The 16,193-nt window shown below is 53.8% G+C and overlaps 1 long non-coding RNA gene across 2 annotated transcripts in view; it reads left to right on the top strand.

The window, feature by feature from the left end:
* LOC309588148 overlaps positions 1 to 16,193 on the top strand; it is a 99,641-nt gene that overhangs the window by 82,518 nt on the left and 930 nt on the right. For both annotated transcript variants that reach the window (XR_014227685.1, XR_014227686.1), the window contains exons 3-4: positions 13,033 to 13,079; positions 15,814 to 16,023. This is a non-coding gene — a long non-coding RNA (uncharacterized lncRNA). The remainder of the gene's footprint in view (positions 1 to 13,032; positions 13,080 to 15,813; positions 16,024 to 16,193) is intronic.

A 16,193-nucleotide genomic window follows, 5' to 3' on the forward strand; every position in this document is an offset into this window, starting at 1 on the left:
CCGCTTAGCCTAAACCTTCCCGAAACTTTTATTAAAAAATGAATGTTCAATGCATCCGTAACCCACCAAACCAGGCTGTTTAAAGTAGGGCTTTGCCTTGCACAAAGCCACCAGGCACCCTGGGGCCCAGCCAGCGCCGCAGGGCTCGTGGGCATCCCCCGGCTGGTTTGGACCCAAGGTGGATGGGTGGCCGAGAACAGCAATGACAAGAGTTCAAAATCAGCTGGGCTTTAAAGTATTTTTAATTAAATAGCTGTGAATAAATTCAGAAGTATTCCCGGAGGTCCAAGCAGCAGCTTTAAAGCTGTCGTACTGGTCTAAAGCTCTGGGTTCTGAATTTGAATCTAGAGCAATTTTTTTTCTCCGGGTGAGCGGTACCATGCCCCTCGAATCCCAGGACGATGGTTTTGGAGTCCCTTTGCGGAGCAGGTCCCCTTCGGTCATCTTCTGCCAGCAGAGGGGACGGGGAGGCCCTCCCCGGGGAGGCCGGGGTGTTGCAGCAGTGCAGCAGAGCCCCTCCAGCCGCCCCGGGTGGGCGCAGCCGGGGACCGCAGCAGGTCCCAGGGGCGTCCCCAGCACACGGCAGGTGCTCCCGGCATCCCGCGCAGCTGGACGGCACGGCACGGGCGATGCCGTCCGCGGGCCGGGCTCTGCCGGAGGCGTTGCGTGGCTGTGGCAGTGGCTCTCTGGGTGTCACACATCCACCCCACCATGGAGAAAGGGGTGTCAGCTCCTCACCCGGGCCCTGAGCCCGGGGGCACCCTCCGCCAGCGCTCCCCCAGATCAGCTCCTGCTAGCGGGGGATGCTGCTGACTCCCAGAGCGGCTGTGAGGGTGGAATCCGCACCCCGAAAGCGCGGGGGCCTGGCAGGGAGGGCGCCCGGCCCTCCCGCAGCGCCCGCTCCCACAGCGGGGACGGGCCCGTCTCCCACCGGGTTTTCCCCCCGTATCAGCAGGGCAGCGCCGGTTTGATGCACGCTACATCGCACAGCTTTCAAAGAGCACTTGCAATCTCCTTATCAGTTGCAAACGTTTAATACGCCCAGGTAAATTAAGAGCGTGCTTAATTTCTTATCGTACTTTTCACTTCTTATTTTTTATTGAGGAACTTTCTTTTGTGGGAATTTTTGTTTTGTCTTCTTTTGTTGTCTCAGTCTGCTGATAAAAGTGTGTCGTGGATTGCATTGTGCTGTTAATTTTCCTTTTGGTGTGCTTGCTACAGTGACTTATTTTGTGTCTGATATATTAGTTATCCAATTTTTGTAAGCTGATTTTAAATATGTTACTACGCAAACTCTTTTTACAGCCTGTGCAGCTTTTGATTATGAATGAGTGCAGAGATACACACAGGAGTATTATTTATATAAAATATATAAGCAGGAAGAATCTTCATAAATCACAAAATGCTATTATCCTCGGGGTTCATGACAGCCATATCTTTTTTTTTTTTTTTAACAGAAAACCAGAATACATTAAACACCCCAGGCATTCGAAAGGGGCGTTTCAAAAACTGTACAATCGCTCTATTTATTCCATTTGTTTAGTAGGTAGCGTTTAATATCTAACGTCTGTTTTACACAAATAAATCTTAAAATTAAGATTTAAGGAAGAATTTATTGGGGGAGGCTACTGTATCTGCCTGTAGTAATATTATTGTTTATGACCTAAGGAATACGGTAATAAAAAAAAAGCAAGCTTCGGATGGGTAGAATTTAACCCTGGAGGGAGAGTTTTCAGAAAGCTATTTTGCATCAGGCTCCGCTGGTGACCTCGTGCCTGTCTGGGAGTATCTGCGGGCGTAGGGGCACGCACGGAGCCCCCCTGGCCGAGAGGCTCCGCCGAGGCCGTGCCCGGCCCGGGATGCCGCCGGAGGCCCGGGATGCTGCCGGAGCATCACTGTCCTGCGGCGGCACCTCACTAGATCCGTTACAGAAAACCCTTGCTTGGGTTGCACTAATCAATAGCTGTGCCTAACAGTTTACTATACCGTTTAATTAAACAAATTTACCTTTTGAAGGAAAATCCATTGCGAGCAATTTAGATTCTGGTGTATTGCAACCTTTTTTGAGGTTACTAGTGCTTTTAACCACTGTCTAAAGTGCATACAGTGTTAATTAGCATATTTAGGATTAAGTAGATTTACCATGCAGTAATCATTCTCTAATTCAGTAAGAACTATCTCTGGTGAATAGTGGACATTAATGACAGTTGCAAGAGCTTAGATATTACATAATCACTAATTACATTCTGCACAATTAGCGGAGACTCCTCAATGTGAATCGCTAATGGCTGATTCATGTCAGCAGCCTGTTCTGGCTGTAAAGAAATATAAACAGTCTGCATAATTTTCTGGTGGTATTAGCATAGGGAAGGAGGTTATTAATGAAGTCGGGAGGCCGGGAGGAGCGCGGATGGATGGGGTGAGCCCGAAGACGGCGTCACCCTGCCGTACCCTGCCTCGAGATACACCTGCGCTTCACAACGAACGACGCCGGCGATGCCGCCTGCGGCTCCAGGCTCTCGGCTACCTTCAGGCGGTCAGAGGGGAAAACCGGCACCCAGGGGCCGCTGCGGGAGTCGGGGGGCCGTTTCAGTAAGCACCAGGTTAAGGGGCGCAGAGCCAGCCCCTGCACCCAGACCTTCCGTCTGTAGAGATCTTGGGCCCGGTGTATCGGGGGATAGTTGGGAACGACTGAAAAAAAAAAGTTGGAACTTTTTGCCTGCTAGGGCAAAAATAGAGAAAGACCAACCGACATGACAGTGCTGCTTGGTTGGTTGGTTTGTTTGTTTTTCCCACTACTCAGTCTTTAGAAGATAAAAATGCAGTAGTTTCTTGGGCTACTGTATTTAGCAATTCCTTACTTTTAACCATTTTCTAAAACTATGAAATAATAAAAAGGCTGAATTTTGCATTTACCCCCATCTTGGGTGATACAGCTGACGGCACAGGGAGGGGACCTTTCTTATTAGTTGAACGTGGCAAAGGTTTGGACAAAAGTGAGGCGGCAGGCAGGCTTCGCTTCTTTAAAGAAACAAATCTTTGCTCAATTGATTTTCAGTGATGTTTGGATCAGGTCCACAGTTTCTTACAAGTGGAATTCAGCCTCCCACATTTGTTGTGTGATTAAAATGAGGAGCAGTGGTATTAAGCCAGTGGAATTGCTTTGGACAAATCCCAAACTGGAGCCTAGGGGCATTGGGCCCCTATACCTTTAGGTATTAGGTATTTTAAATTAAGATTGCATGTGGTTTTAAAAGGCATTGTCAGAGCAAAAGCAATTTAACAAAAGGCAATGTATCTAGCGACTACTCTTCTGCCTGCCAAGTGCTCTTCTCCGCGAGTGCATTGTAGGGGTGGCAGATTACATCTTCTGAATATTTTTGTCAGTTGCTTGGTTCATTTTCATAATAATAACTTGCATCCTTCTATATCCTTTCATGTTGAAGGGTTGCAAACTATTATACAAACAGACCCACTCCTGAGATGCAGCCACCTCCGAGGGGAATGACGGCAGCTTTCGGCAGCGGGCGGCAGTTTCGGGGGCGGGAGGCGGCCGCCCCGGTGGGGATGGGGGGGACAGTGAACGCAGTGGCCTCTGGACGGGGTGCCAAGGGGCTTTGGGGAGCCCCTGCCTGCAGCACACCCCACCTCATACCACCAGCATCTACCTCGGCGTGGAGAAACCCGGAGCCTGCAGGTCCCCATCCTGCCTAGGCTTGGGGCTGAACCCGCAAAGGGGGCTGAGCTACCAGCAAGCTCTGCGCTTGCAGCTCGGGCAGCACTTGGGTTTGAAAAAGAAAAAACTTAAAAAATCCAAAGCATAAATAGCCCTTATTTTCCACGTTGTGTATGAGCCAGTCTGGATTGGTGGAAGTAAGGGCTTTGCAGCAGCGTCGGACGGGAGCAACGCGCGCTGAAGCATCGCGTCAGCCAGGAACGGGTCGCAGACAGAGCCTCCGCTCATCCTCCTTTCTAAACAAGACCCAAAATATGGTTTCTCTGGCAGCAGAAAAACGGCTAGCTGCTTATTCAGATCCATGCAAGTCATTGCTAAGGTGCCTTAGATAACGAATCGTTAACTAAGAGTTGCGTCCCAACAGCAATGCTTCAAAGCCCCGAAAACCTTTGCGAGGCTGCTGGGCTGCCTCTGCCCCAGCAACCAAGTTGCTCTGCTCGGTTTCGCAACACTAGGTAGGATTTTGAAAAGGTTTATAACATTTAAAATGTTATTTCCCAACAGCTAGGATGGCAGAGCGTTCGTATTCGCGTCTGAAAATATTGGCCTTTAAGTGCCTTGTCTAGAAACTCCATTTTTTATCTTTCCGGGGCCGGCGGCTGGGCTGACGTGAATTAAGGCCAGCCCAGTGAGCCACAGCGGCGGCAGACGAGGAGGAGGCCAGCAGGCTGTCTGCTAAATGTGCTTGGGAAGAGCAATTAAACGGTGCAGATGCAGCGCGGTAAGCGTCGTGTTTAGTTACGGATTTTTCAAAACCACACTTTCGGCGCGGCTGACGGTTTTTCCAATGTTTTGACCCGGCTAGCGACAGCCGAGCACCGCGCGCGCCCTCCCCGCTGCCGCTGGGAGCCTCCCGACTCCTCCAGGACCGGTGCTGGGGGGCTGGAGATGAAGCGCGGACCCTGGCGTGGGGCGGCATTTCCATAAGTGCTGTTTGGGAAGGCAGGTGCTATTCCTTACATTATCGCCAGAACATTTAAATCTTAATGACTGGCATTGTTGTCTCAAAGACGGTGTTTTTCCTGCTGAGAAACTGCATTAGGTTGGAGAAACAGAGCTCATTTCCATTCACTCAGCAGTCTCTCTAGAAATGACATGCAGTGCTTGAAACTGTTTATTTCCAAATTCAGGCCTCCTCCGCATCAGTCATCAGCTTCAATTACCAGTTTTCCGGAGCCGAGCCATCAGGCAGTCTGACACGAGGGTCCAACCTAATTCCCACCTTCTCCAAAGTCAAGAGCATAATGTGCAGATGAAAAGGTGGAAAATAGCCTGGACTTCATTAGCATGCAGAGCCCGGCTGTTCATTTGCTTGCTGCGAATGGAAGTTCTGACACTCGGCGCCTTCTGCAATATGAGAAAAGTCCTCTTCAGAGTATATGATGTCCTTACCAGCCAGGAAAGGTCATCAAAAAGGCAGGCGCTGACCTTGCTCCCTGCTCTTCATGACTAGTTTATTGATTCCAGGAACACCTCATTACATGCCGGATCAACATATTATTGCCATGTTCAGCGGCTGAATTGTTTACAAGTGTCTTTATAACCAGCAAAAGCCTTCCGGATGATGCATGACTACACTCATTTGGATGTGACCTGCCAATTATATGTTATCCGATATGGTGCTGTGTGTCTTGATCCCTGACCGGGCCCGCTGCCCTGCATCAGCACGGGCCCATTTACTACTTCTTTCTAACCGCTCTTTGGGAAAGTGTCCATTAGCCTGTCAGTCTGTAAATATTTTATTTTTTTTACCTCTGCTGCAGGCAACGCGAGCGTTATTGCTCTGTCATTTGCTATGCATGAGGTTCATAATCAGTTGGGGGAAGAGGGGTTTTTTTTTATGGCGGCGTCTGATAACCCACCCAATTTGCAGTCAGTATGCATGGCGAGCGGTGCGACTTGTTACAGAGCCGCGTGCCGGCCCTGCGAGAGAGACCTGTCATATTTTATTCAGGCGCAAGCACTGCGAGGCTGGTGATTTATTTGCGGGAGGGAAGGCAGGAACAAACGCGCCCCCAGCCTCTCCCTTCCCTGCCTCTGAAGGTCCAATAACTTACCACCCAGCACGTGCGTTTTCCTCTTCTACATATTTTTCTGTGGTTTGCATTCTCATTCGCTTAATATATTGCGATGCATTATTTATCCTCGGTCTACAGCCGGGTGACTTGGTGTAGTTTACACGCGTGTAGACACAAGAATTTAAAAAATAAATCATGGGGCACGACTACTATTTTAATCTCTCATTACAGACACTTCTACGGCTCAATAAAAAGAGAGTGGCAACACAACTCGATTAGCAAGTCTGTAAAGAGAGATTGCTCCAAAAAGTGGCCCTGAGAAAGCGGCTTACGCGCACCCGTCGGCACAGACCTGATTTGCTTTTTCCTGCCTCTGCTGCTGGCTGTCGGCAGCCTTCGGTGGTGATAGGGACGGGTGTGCAGATGGCACGCGGTGCAGCAGCACCGCTGGAGGACTCGCTCCCCGTGCGGTTGCTTTGGTTCGGCACTGGAGAGGGGCTGCCAGTGTTCCCCTGCACCCCCAGCCCGGCCGCTCGCGGGGCGCAGGCTGGAGGCTGCGGATCATTGCCCTTCTCCACTGGCGGAGATGATTTTTCTTGATATTTGATTTCCCCGTGCCGCCTGTGAAGGTGAAGGGGCTCGTGTGCGTGTGAAATAGGAGCGTGGGTGCGGGAGGGAGCTGCGGGACCGGGACCAGGCAGAGTTCCGGCGGCTGGCATGAGGCCCCATACCTTAACCACACATGAGAAGAACATTTGCTTAAATTTGCCTCCGTTTGGGGGAAATACTTGAGAGTGAACTCAAAGCTACGCAAAAGAGCCGTTGGGTGTTTGCCCGCCCGGGGATGCTCTCCTGAACCAGCCCGGCAGTGACCTCACACTGATTTTGCTTTTTTGAGCTGGTGCAGAATGGCTGAGTTGTGTGAGTGAGAGGCGGTGTGTCCCCGTGGTGTCTTATCCCACCGTGTGTCCCTGCAGCATCTTATCCCGCCTTTACAGGGTAGGAGTACTGGTTTTAAAAAAAAAAAAGGCAAAAAAAATTATCCCAGAGCACCTGAAGGTGTTTGGTACCTTGTTTATTTTGTATCTGCACCTTGAGGCTGGTTTTCTTTAAAAGTATTTCCTATTTGAATTAGCTATGGGACAGGAGTTGTGATGGAGCGCACTGGACCGGCAGAGCAAAGTTGGTTTCTGCTCGATTATCTTGAAGAGGCAAGGCGTGCGGGGGCTGCCAGCGTGTTGGTGCCCCTCCGAGGGGTTTCTGGAGGAGCTGGGGGCATTGTGCTCCCGGAGCCTGGGCGTCACTGCCCTCCCCTGGCTGCGGGTGCCCGGGGTGCATCACCCCGGGGTGCTGAGGGAAGCCCCCTGCAGCGGGGGCGCACCCGTGCGGCCCCGGCTCTGGCTGATGTGGCAGTGCCGGGATTTCCGTGGGTTCTGTGGCCTGGCTGGAATAAGACAAAATTAATGCACGTATAGCGCTGTCTGCTCAAAGCTCTGCAAACATTAATTAAGTTGCCTAACGCTGCTTGGCAAGTGTTAGCATTGAAATCCTCTTGCCGTGGTTAAATTGAGGGACCAAAGGGCCTTAAGAGCTTCAAGGGTGAACCGACGGCAGCAAAGATGCAGGGTCTGCGGCGTCCTGGCTCTCAGGAACCAGCATTGCATCTTCCTGATTTTAAAAACCACCGTGCCAGGCCCAAGGCTGCCTTAAAACCCTGCCCCATGCCATCAGACATGTACGAGGAGCTAAGGATCTAAGTGCCTAAGGATGCCCCTTGCTGGGGTGACAGAAAGCAGCTAGGGGCCCGGGTCCCTCCTTACAACATGCAGCATTTCGGTTTGGGGGCTGTAGAAGGGGGATTTGAATTTCTTAAAGCAGCCCATTTAGCTTCCAAAATAAAAACTGTGTCTGCATGTGGGTTTTTTAATTAGAGCTGGGGCAAAACACAGTCTCAGGTCAGAACAGCCTCAGGCTCTGGAGACAGCACAGGGCATTGATCTGAATCTGAATTTTGGAAAGGAGGAAAAAAGCGTCCATTTACTAGCAAATCCCTGGGTCTGAGCAGCCCTGAAGCTGCAGGTGTTGAATATTCAAGGGGCTGATTCACCATGGTGAGCTTTGGGGCTGACGCTGGTGCGATGCCGCTGAATGCAGGGCTGCAGGCGGGTAACGCCGTGCCCCAGCGTGGGTTGTCAGCAGCAGGAACAGAGTCTGCGGCCACCGAATCTCAACGCGGGGTCTCCACCGCGGCGCTGGGATCCCCCTCCCCGAGGCGCGGTACCAGGTAATTCACTCCTTGGCCGGTCCTGCGCAGCCGGCGAGTGTCGCCTCGAGGCCGGCGTTATTTATGCTGGGATAAGCCTGCGGTCATTTATCGAGCCGCAGACATCCGTCCAAATTTGGCACTTGATCCTTTCATTTCTGTTAACGTCACTGTTTCTGGATTCCTATTCATCGTGTAAATTCTCTCTTCGAAAGGGAGAGAAAAATCAACTCCTCTTTATGACAGCAAACGTGACAGTTGCATGACTACGGAGAGGAGCATTAACCTTTCCTTTAGCGTGAAGAACTTCATAATCTTTTTAAAATCAACTTTTTATTAATTTTGGAGTGATGCTTAATGCCTGACGGAAGTGAGAAGCAGTGGCATCACCAGGGGAACTCTTTGCGACTTCTCACGTGTGTAATTTAAGGTCACGCCTAACCTGAGCGTGCCCGTGGGTGCTGCGGGGATCCTGGCATTGCCCCGCTGCCCAGGTGGGGCCGTTCCCCCCGTTGCACTTGCACACTGATGCCTTCAGCAGGCTCTGAACAGACCCCGCGTCCCACCTGCAGCAGATTTTTGCCCTTTCGAAACTCAGCAGTGCCTCCGGCAGCGCTTAGGCTGGGTTTGGCCTCTCCGCGCTACCCCAACTGCTGCCACAAGCTGTGGAGTGCAAACGTGGGCAGGGGCTCGTCAGAAGCAGCGGCGCGCAGCGACTCGAGGCAGCCGAGCAGCAGCGTGTGACGGCAAGGGGAGCTGTCTGAGGCTGCCGGCTCTGCCGTGGCCCTGCCGGGGTGAATTTCCATCCTTTGGCGTGGCATCTCTCAATGTCCCCGTGCCCACAGGCCAGCTGCAGCTTCTTCAGACGCACCGCTGGCTGCGAGTGACTTGGGAAGCAGCCCGCTGTTCTTGCACCCTGCGCAGGCAGCGCCCGCCGGGCGCTCGGGGCAGGCAGCGCGGCAGGGGCTTCGGGACCCGCAGGGTCCGACAGGGCTTCCCGCGGGGCCGGGGGAGTGGGGATGCTGAACATCAGGAGATGCCACAGTGCTACCCCTTGGTGGCCTCGCCAGGAGGCTCGTTAGCAGAAAAATGAGGTGGCCACTGGATTTATTAACAGCACCCAGTGTGCAAATTCAATTTTCCTTCCCATTGCACTCCAGCAGAGTAATTGGACACACAGTCCAGGGCAGGGACAAAGGACAAGGTCAGTTACTTGTCTGGCAAATACAATTACACGCAGCTCTGAGGAGGGGTTTGGAAACCGCGTTCCCTGGCTGTGCCTTGCCCTACGTAAAAATCACCCGCGCTCCGGGAGCACGAGCTGGAAGCATGCTCCCTGTGATCCGCCCCGGGGGACGATCCCCTTCGTCAGCGCACCGCCAAAAAGCAAGCCCGCAACGCGACTCTTCCTTAAGCGCATTCACCTCGGACGAACGCTCGCGGGCCTTGGGTGGTAATCAGCCGGCTCTAATTGCCGCGCTCCCCTGGCGCGGTGCCCTCGCAGCGCCGAGCGCCGGGTATTTAGACCTCTGCACTAAAGAATGTTTGCAGCATTTAAAGATCAATGCTAGGTGCTCTCATTACAGCGCAAGGACGCCGAGCCTTGCAGTTCTTATCAAGCCTACTCAAAACTTTGGTGTAGTTTTCAATTGCTCCAAGCACTTTTGCCGCGCGTGTGGCGTTAACCAGAAAAAGGAATAGTTCTGTGCGTTCGGTTTAGCCCCGTGAAGGCAGGCGCTGGAATAGCAATTTGAAATACAGCGCGGCCGCTGCGCTGGGAAGTCAATTTGTTTAAAGACCAGCGGTGGGACGGGAAGGATCCGGCACCTGCTCCTCGGCCCGCTCTGCTCCCGCTGCCGACGCAGGCGGCAGATTGCAATACACCGCCGCAAATGAGCCCTTCCATTCATCTTCATTAGCCACGCAGTTTCACTGGATCCGAGCTCACTACAAGTGGGTTCCCAATATCTATGTAAATCCTTCCCTTTCTACACATATTCACTCGCGTTTATTAACGCGTACCAGAAGCAACGCTACAAGTACAAGCCATGCAGAAGAGGAAATTAGTGAGGGCCGTCCGTGTCTGCGCGAGGTTATCGTCCCGATTACGCTGCGGCGAGCGGAGCGTTTGGCTATTACCCCTGTAATTATTGTTGTTGGTTGCGCATTAAATGTGTGCATTTGAAAATAAATCAGGCGAGCGTAGCGCTATCGCAGCGGTTTGATGTGTCAGGAGATGTGGTGGTTGGCCAACGTGGAGGTGGACCTCCACGTCCCTGCTGGGATGGATGAAGGAGCCACCCCAGGTTCGTAAGATGGGATTTCCCCTGGAAGTCAATGGGTGAAAGTCAGGATGCCCTCCTTAGGCTGAAATTTGGATTTAGCAGGGCTGCCCTCAGCCATTCCCCCCTGCAGACCCGGGCAGGGAGACAGCCAGGACCTCCAGAACAGCCTGTCCCCGTTCCCGTTCCTCGTGTAGGAAGGGAGCAGCAGAGGGGCTGTCAGTCCCGCAGCGAGGGAGGGGGCCCCTGCCGAAACCCAGCGAGAGCTCGTCGTCTGCCGTTGGGGAGCACCCGTGCGGACGGGCCGGCGGGGGAGGCCCGGCGGCGGGGGACCCGGCACGCAGCCGGCGGCTCGGCCCCCTCCCGCGCACCGGCACCCCGCGCCTCGGCCCCAGTGGGGACGGGGGGGCTTTTATTAATTACCGGTAATTACTTCTTTTACATACGGTTATTGATGGGTTTTTGTTGCGAGTAGCTGATTACATTGAAGAGATAAGGAGGGAAAATGTCTGCCCGGGCAGCTAAATCTCTGCAACAGGGCTACAAAGGCCCGTCCGCACGGCGCAGACCTTGCCAAGTGTTTCCAAACTGAATAGTCATTGGGTTGGCAGATAATTCAGAAACTATTTGTATGAGCTGTTTATCAAATTATTAACTGCACAGATGTTGTTTGGTTGAAGAGCAGCTGAACCTTCTCTCTGCCAGCCGTGGAGACAAAGGTCTGCAGGAATAATTGGAGATGTGCACGGAATATTAAATTAATTTACTGCTCTTAATTCTTATGCAAATCCTGACCTCTGATAGAGCCTATCAATTACCCTGCATACAGGGAAAAGAAAGGAGAACAGTTTCTTTCTTTTCTTCCCCCCCTTTCTTTTTTTCCTGTTGTTCTTCACTTTGGGTTTTTTGTTTCTCCCCCCCCCCCCCCCCCCCCCCCCTCTGAAAAGGAACTTGGACAAGGAAATATTTGGGGGAGGAAGAAAGCCATTTGTGGGAGAAGCAAGGGACCGGGATTATTTAACTGAACGTGGCGGTGTCAGCCGCGTCCCCGGGGAGCGCGGCCGCGGTTTCCCAAGCCGGGGCAGGCCCGGGGACGGTGGCCATGCCCGGGATGGCGGCCGGGCCCGGCTGGCGTCGCCCCACGGCCTTCCCTCAGCTGGGGCGGCCCACGCCGCTCTCGGGTGGGCTGGGGGGCCCCGGGCCCGGTGGGTGACCTGGGGAGGGCCGGCTGCCGGCGTGCCCAGCTCCGCCGGGAACGACCAGCCGAGAAGGAAGGCAATTTGCTGTCGAGCCTGTTGTGAGGTCCCAGGTAAAATGAAGTAGGATTTAATTGGTCCTCGTTAAAAAGAGCTATTTTTCTAATATGGAGAAAAGGCCTCATCTTGGGCACTTTTTTTAATTGGGGTTGCGTACGCGCTGTTTAGCCAATGTTTAAAAAAGACTCCGGGCCTTATTCTTTCATCATATTTTCTAATAAGGATAAATAAATAGGATGAATAATGCGATCGGTCTATCCCTCGACCTCTGGAAGACCTCAGCAGCGAAATGATGTTTCAAGCTCCTTTCGTCACATCCAATATGCACTGCCTTTCAGCTCTCCGCGGCCCAAACAAAAGCCATACAACAATATCAATTAATCATGCAGCAGGCAAACAAGGAGATTTATTCCACTACAAATAGCCTCACAGAGAGATGCTGAATGGGCTTGATTAGCATGAGAAAAGAGGAGCAAAACTCCACAGTTCAACAGCTAAAGAGCAATTTGATGGGGCTGGGATTGGGAAATTACTTGATTAGTGTCTGCCGGAGGAGAACACGGTCGGGACGCGGGTCCCGGCCCCGACGGGGGCTCGGGGCGGCCTGGCCGGGGGGGGGGACACAAAAAGGGGGGGGAATAAAAGGATTTTTTTTTTTTTTTTCCTTTTTTTTCCCCCCCGTAAATCCCGGGAAGCGCCGGGAGACTCCGCTCCCCCTCCCACGCAGCCCATTCGGGTAATTTCATTTATCCCGCAAATCTAATTAGTAATCCGCGGATGACATTAATACCGATATAATGAAGCCTGTGATGACCAGATTAGCGGCGCGCACCGGTAGCCTTAAAGGCGCATCGCACCTTGGCGTCCGCCGGACCCCGGCGGGAACGGGGGGAAATCTTGCTTTAAAAGGAAAAAGCAAAAAAAAAAAAAAACCAAAAAAACCCAACAACAACCCGGCGGAGGAGGCGGGGGGGAGGAAAAGCCGAGGAAAACCCGCGCAGGTCGGGCTTAGCGGCCGCGAAGGGAGCCGGCGCTTTCCCAGCGCCGCCCGTCCCGGCTCCCTCCCGGCTCCCTCCCCGCTGTTCTGCGAAGGACGGGGGGGAGAAAAGGGGGGGGGAAAAAAGAAAGAAAAAGAAGCCAGAGCCAAAAGAGTCGCTCTGCAATTTATTCCAATGGGTGGCTTTTAAGAAGCTGGCAATTTGAGACGGCTGGGTGTTATTTAGTGCAATATGAAATCAAATGATCCTATTTCTCAAATAACAGTGTCTGGGAGGAGAAGTGAATGCTCTGGAAAGGTAATTGTCTCCTGATGATATTCCCATTATGCCCCAATCCTGGCCTAAACGCTGCCAGCGCCGGGCTGAAGCCGGTCCGGGGAGGAAGGGCCGGGGGGCGGCCCCAGGCCAGGGCCGGGGGCACCCCCAGCCCCGGCGCCGAGCCCGGCTCCTTACCCTTCTTCTTTCCCTTCCCTCGGCAGAGCCCGGGGCCGCGGCGGGATGGCGGTGCGGAGGAGCCGGAGCGCAGGTAAGGAGGGCGCCGGGGGGGCCGCCCTGGCCGAGCGGGACACCCGGGGTTTTTAGCGCTGGCCCCGCGGGGGTCGGGCTGCGGGGCGGCTGGGGCCGGCGGAGGGACGAGCCGGTCCCCCCCGGCCGGGGCGGCGGCTGCCGAACCGACCCATTCCCCGTCCTTTCCCCCAGAGCCCAGCCTGTCGGGCGTGTGTCCCCCCGGGGGCAGCTGCCGGGGTGCCCGGGCACCCCCCGCGTTGCGAGCCCCGCGGCAGTCGGGCAGCCTCCCGGCCCGCCCTCGGGGCGCTCCCCGCCGGGGGTGCCGCCGCGCCCGGCTGTGGCGGTGCCGGGCCCGGTGCCGGAGCGGCAGCGAGCGTCCCGCCGGGCGGCCGCGGCGGCGCGGCCGAAGGGATAAAACCACCAGAGTTAAATCACCGGAGGGAAACGGCGGGGGGAAAAAAAAGAGACGAGACGGCGGTAAGCAGGAGGGGGCGGCGAAGCCAGCGGGACCTACCTGAGCCCGCTCCCGCCGGGTCGGGGCCGCGGCTCCGGGCGATGGCACGGCTCCCCTCGCCGCTTGCCCTCCCCGCCGCGCCCCGCGGGGAAGGGGCTTTCCTCCGGTTGCCTGCTCGGGGCTGGGGGGTGGTGGGGTGCTTGCTGGTTTTCCTCTTTTTTTTTTTTTACCCTCCCCACCCCGTTTCTTTTTTTTGAAGCCCCTGCGCCCGGGGGCTCGGTGCGGAGCAGCCATCCCGGGTTTGGCCTCGGGATAACTCCTGCCCGAGGGCTGCGGAGGGGTCGGGCGGTCCCTGCCGACCCCCGGCGGGCTGGCAGCGCCTCCCGGGGCGCAGCAAATAAATCCGCTTCAGCAAAAAAAAAAAAAAAAAAAAAAAAGGCGAGCGGGGTGTATTAATTGAGCAAGAATAAAGGCTTGCTCGCTAAAAAGTTTGCTGGGTGGTTGCAATTGCCCTTGCTGCTCCGGTGGGCGAGAACTTGCCGGAGGATGGGTAATACCGCAGCCGCCCCGGGCGCAGCAGGGCGGCACAGACGGGGACACGGAGGGGGCGAACGCTCGGGGCCGCGCTGGGATGCTCAGGCCCCCCCCGGGGTCTGCTCCTCTCCTAACGGGCACGGGCACCCCCCAGGCTGCCGTCCTGCGCTGGGAGAGGCCCTGCGTGGTCCCTGCGCCTACAAACAGCCAAAACGTTTTGGACCTTAAGCCTGTAACGCGGCCCAGACCTTTGCTCTGCACAGGTCCCGCCTGCTGACCCCACTGACATGAGTATTGCCTCAAAAGTAGATCTGAAACCAATTTTCGATGCACTGTTGGAATATTTTCCATCTCTTCTCAAGCCTTTTGACAGCTTCTCCTTCAGGTTCCTATTTATGTTTATTATTGACTGTTGCATGTACTAAATGGAGTGCGGAGGGCAGGGCCCAGCGATGCCGAGCTCTGAGCAGACACAGATTAATTAATTTAATAGTCCTATGCTTGTTCTCCTGCTTTGCAAATGAATAAACGGTTTATACGTACGGATCCTTTCATTCATCACCAGAACAATCTTCTGCACAGGACAGAGGGAGAAATGCTCAATAAATCACAGAAAAACAGCCTGGTGGTTTGGGACAAGAAGTGAAAAATACTGTGTCTGCTTGAAACTGGGTTTCCAAGAAACAGAGAATTCGGAGAAGCAGCAGATAGTTATTACCCAGGTGAAATCTGGCCTGGCTCCGCAGAAAGCGCCTGCTGAAAAACAAGCCAGCTTCTCCGGCACTTCGTAGGGTCCAGGCGCTCAGCTCCCAGCCTCAGGCAGAAGTGAAAATAAAATGGAGACAGCAGCCAAACCGAGACCAGAGATTAGTTCAGGTTTGCACATCATTCTAGCTCAGGGGAGCGCATTTATTGTCCAGGTATGCTGCCACTGCCATTTCACGGATTTGCTCACTTTTGTTTCCAAGAGTCGCTGATGATTTGCAAACATTCATGCTGAAATACAAACATCTTTAGGTATTTAAATATTTCGGTTTCCGGTGGCGAGGAATTCTCAAGAGGCTCCGCGTTGGCAGCGCCTGTCTGAAGAGCAGCGTCTCGCTGCCCGTGCGGCGGGCTCGCGGCGGCCCGCGGGCCTCCTTGCCCTGCCCCGGCGGCACTGAACGCAAGGCTCGCCCAAGTGCTCCCCTTTGTTTCAAGCCCTTGTAGCTTGGAGCACTTGTTGAACCTGACGACAAGTGCATCAAAGTGGCTGACAATTATGAAATAAACAAATATCATTTGAGGCATTTTTTTGAGCAGAATCCAGTAATACATAGATTAGCTTATTGATGTCGTTATCATATTGAATATTATTCATACTTCTGATACTTCTGCTGCGCAGCAGCGTTCCCTGCTCAGCAAACACCATATTATCTCGCTATGCAAAAGGCTTCATTAATCAAAACAGACAATAGGCCAGGCGCTCTCCCTTTGAGGCTGGCGTTTTGGATCTCCCAGGCTTTTTACCTTGTCTAAATGCCGTGTCCCTGCCAACGCAGAAAGCAACTCTTCAAAACGGATCGCTATAAAATGTGGTGCTAAAAGGAAAACATTATCTAATTCAGTTAAAAGAATTTCCTGGTTATTTTCTATTTTCCCTTTAATTTTTCATGACTTGCAGAAGAAAAACTTTTTCAGTATTTCAGTCAGTACACGAGATTAATCCGCTCATTTGTTAAAATACTAATGAAAGAGCGTGATAGATCTCTGTCCTTTAAAACAGCAGCAGCAAGCGTTAAGCTCAAGAAGGATGGAGCCGACTGGCCAGCCCGTGGTCGCGCTGCCCACCTCGCTCGTTGGGGACGGGGAATGGACGGCGGATGGGGAGCTGGGAGTAACCTGGCCGTGAAGCTGCTGTTCTCCAGGAAGAGGGTCCTGGCAAAAACATGGCACGGTCCTGAGGTGGTGCAAAGGGCCGCACGTGGAAGGTGAGGTAGGACGCTTTTGCGGCTAGGAAAATGTTCGGGTGCAAAATCTGCGCTTCGCCTCTGTGGGCTGACTGCAGATCGCGAACGCTCGGCTGCGTGCTTGGAGCGCGGGTGCAGAGCAGGCAGCCAGGCCCGCGGGCGCACAGAGCCGCTCACGCGTTCGGAGAGCTGGGCA

The sequence above is a fragment of the Platalea leucorodia genome (genome assembly GCF_965183815.1).
Source record: "Platalea leucorodia genome assembly, chromosome: 3".
In the NCBI taxonomy this organism is placed as follows: domain Eukaryota; kingdom Metazoa; phylum Chordata; class Aves; order Pelecaniformes; family Threskiornithidae; genus Platalea; species Platalea leucorodia.